The sequence below is a fragment of the Sinocyclocheilus anshuiensis genome, unplaced genomic scaffold (genome assembly GCF_001515605.1).
Source record: "Sinocyclocheilus anshuiensis isolate Anshui unplaced genomic scaffold, SAMN03320099.WGS_v1.1 scaffold256, whole genome shotgun sequence".
In the NCBI taxonomy this organism is placed as follows: domain Eukaryota; kingdom Metazoa; phylum Chordata; class Actinopteri; order Cypriniformes; family Cyprinidae; genus Sinocyclocheilus; species Sinocyclocheilus anshuiensis.
In genome coordinates this window covers 751,234-754,636 of record NW_015558587.1, presented here as the reverse complement: position 1 = coordinate 754,636, position 3,403 = coordinate 751,234, and the positions used below count along the sequence as shown (strand labels likewise).

The window sequence follows — 3,403 nt, the reverse complement described above, 5'->3', positions numbered from 1 at the left end:
ATTTTTATGCTGTTCATTTTATTCTGTTGCTAGTGAAATTGCTTGTTCAGCAGTAGATTTGCTATATTTGCTTTCTTTCTCTTTCTATTTTTTTTCTCTGGATTTCTAATTTCTAGTCACTTCCTCTTACAACAACAATTGTACATATTGCCAAGTGTACTCATCCTGATGGTGCATGCTGCGGCTTTTTCCATGCGTCTGTCAAATTGCTATCTAATGGTAGCAGCTCTGGCTGGGGGAGAGGAGATCTGCTTCTCTCTCTCTCTCTCTCTCTTGCTGGCACCCTTAGGGAAAGCCTCAGTGATGTCCTCAGTGGAAGAGGGCCCTCTTTGGGTCAACATCAATGACAGGCCGCCTATGAGTATACTGCATGATAATAACAGTAATATTAAATGTTTATACATTTCATTCTCATTTATTTTGTAATCACTATTGCACTATTAAATATAAAATATGCATTAAATTTAATATTTATCTTATACTGTCTTATATTATCTTATTTTGCACAATACAAAATATCACAGCTATAGTCAGCATCAAATACACTGATATTTTATACTTGTGTATGTGTGTGTGTGTGTATATATATATATATATATATATATATATGTATATATATAAACGTTGCATTGTAGTAACAAAAAACACACCGCTTTGAGAGGGTCCAATTTGTGTGTGGAGAGAGGAGCCGATCTCTGTCACGAGTTTTCCATTAATCCAGTCGTGCCGAGGAGGTGCGCAGAGAAAGCCCAGCCACCTCCATTTGCTGTAGGGCTTGGATTGTGTGTGTGTGTAAATTAGGTTAGCAGGAGCACTGGGTCTGATTACACATGATGGTTTTGAATATGCAAGCCTGTGCAGTCAGGACCAGTTCTTCCAGTCGTCCCATAATGAGGGGGAGGACAATGGCGTACGTGTCAGTGCTATCATTAAACCACGGACTGGGGGTAGGCTGAGCGTGGGTGGGGAGGATGGTCTGTGTGTGTGTGTGTGTGTGTGTGTGGAGGGGGTTCAGGGATAGTTAGGTACGCTATACCTGTGTAAACTCAGCTTTTACCACAAGCTCAGCTCAAGCCTCGGTTTCACCTTTCAGACGGTTGCACTGACTGTCTGCATGTTTCTTTCTGCTTCCTCTTTTTTCCCCCTTCTCTTCTTTTGCTGTTTTCTTTTATTTGTTCCCAGTGAAGTTGGCAGAAATGTCTGTGGCTTGCTGTTTCACAATATGTCATGTTAACTGTCTCCAAATCATTGCGGTGGAGATTTATGATAGAGAAAATATGTGTGTGTACATGCGATTGTGTGTAATGCACATCTCATCTGTTTATTTTTATTTTTTTCATTTATTATATAATACTTTTTTTTTTCAAACACATTTTTTCCTGCTGTTTTCAGGATAATTTCTGTTGTGCATATATACACACGTGTTATAACAGCGTGATTTAACTACCACATCCAAACTGCTAAATAAAGTGTTTTTAATTTTTGCTTTGAATGGAAATAATGTGCGATAGAAAACAGAAGGCGAGAAGCAGAAGTCCTCACCTGATCTAGTGGATCCTGTGCTGTTTATAGACAAGGCCAGCCCTGAAAAGCAGATCTATATGTGTTTGTGTGTGTGTGTGTGGAACAGCGACAGGAATTCCTCTTTTATTGCGAGAAGCTGCTTTTGCACATTTTCCATCGGTCAGGGAATATTTTGAGAGACAGACGTAGCCCTCAGCATTTGTCATTCACAGCTAATGCCATGAGGAGGATGCACAATGCATGCATTTCACAAACTCATGTGAAGCAAAATAGCTAATTTATGAAAAAAAACAAAAAAACAGACAAAAGATTGGTGCCATTTTTGTGTATGCACTGTCAAACTGTCAAATAGTAACTGAAGAAATGGAATTGATATTTGCATAAATATATAATATGATCCAAAAGCAGATGTTATCTCAGGGTGTTTTTGCAGTGTTATGCCCCCATGTGTGTCGTGTGTGTCTGTGAGGGTAAATTCTAGGCATAATTCTTATATATTATTAAATAATTATAATTATCAATTGTTATAAGAATAAATATTTTAAATAGTAAAATCCATACAGTATAATTTACAATTCTTATTTGACTATATATATATATATATATATATATATATATTAAAAACTTACAGAATGTTCTAAAATTCTAATATTTGAAAACTCTGCTTTAACAGCTATTTTTACCCCCATGTGTGTCGTGTGTGTCTGTGAGGGTAAATTCTAGGCTAGTAGCATGGCTGCACAGGCGGCAGTGTTATGGAGGCCGTGGGTAATAACAGTGTAGCTGGCCACTGGTGCCGAGGCTAGTTTCAAAAGACAGCTCCACGTTCTCCAAACCAGAGATGGACCTGCTCTCCCCCCTCCTTTTCATTGCTCCCCGGAGCCCAGCGTGCGGCGCTCTGCGCTGTCGCTTATCATCACAAAGAGGCAGAATGCATAAAACATGGAGGACACTGTTTGTGTGTGTGTGTTTGTGTGTGTGTGTGTGTGTATCAGTCGAGGAGTGTCGCTGTATTATGCTCTCTCTCTCTCTTGATTTCGTGGCTGTGTTAGATCACAGAATGCAGTCATTTGTTGCATTACTGCTGCATTTAAATTAATTTATTCAGCTGCTTTATATGTTGCAATTTTTGCATTTAAATGCAAGAATATTTGTAGCAAACTTTAAGACTTAAATAAGACTGATATGTTATTCCATATGTAAATGTGAAAATATTTTAAAACTTAAAATTGCATTGCATTTTTTTTCCTTTTAGGCTGCATATTGCTCAGCAGTGGTGTTGTTGGACATATAAATAGATTTTCATGAAATGTGCAGCACATTTTTTTCCTGAGTGACACATCGGTGAGTGCGCTTAGATCATTTGCAACTGAGTGCCGTGCTGCATGCGCTGTCAGTAACGTGGGCCGTTTCTGTGCATGTGAGTGAAGACAGCAGAAAAGAAAAGAGAGCCATGGCAGGAGCCCCCCCTCTCTCTCTCTCTCTCTCTCGCGCTCGCCCTCCTCTCTCCCTTTTTCCGTGTTTGGAGAAGGGGAAAAAAAACCTCAAACAAAAAGCGTGATTCATTTGCAAATGTGCAGCAGCCCATACGGGTCCCCCATGGTGCACTGGGAGAGGAGGAGCGGCGAGAGCAAGGATGAGAGGAAATAAAGGTATAGTAGAATCGTTCGATTCTGTCTTTGTGGCGTTGAGGCCTAGCGGTACTTGTCAGGCCGGTTGGACTCTTGAATCCATTAGTTTGGTCTGAAACGGAGCGGCTATTACAAACTGTGCCATGTATCATTGAGTGTTTATGTGTGTGTTTCGGCACGTGTGAGAGGAGTGCTTGTGGTTTCCATGTTGTGTGAGTGTGTGTGTTTAGGCACTGAAGGGGTTAAGA

General features: G+C 40.1%; 1 protein-coding gene across 3 annotated transcripts in view; it reads left to right on the top strand.

Annotated features, from left to right (window-relative positions):
• The window catches only part of zfhx3b (zinc finger homeobox 3b), a 238,114-nt gene that overhangs the window by 90,481 nt on the left and 144,230 nt on the right, over window positions 1-3,403 (top strand). Inside the window, exon 1 of one of the 3 annotated variants that reach the window (XM_016475621.1) lies at window positions 3,132-3,176. The exons of the other annotated variants lie outside the window; for them this stretch is intronic. The gene's annotated coding sequence lies outside the window, so the exon portion shown is untranslated. Of the gene's footprint in view, window positions 1-3,131; window positions 3,177-3,403 lie in introns of those variants that run through there. 3 annotated transcript variants of the gene reach the window in all.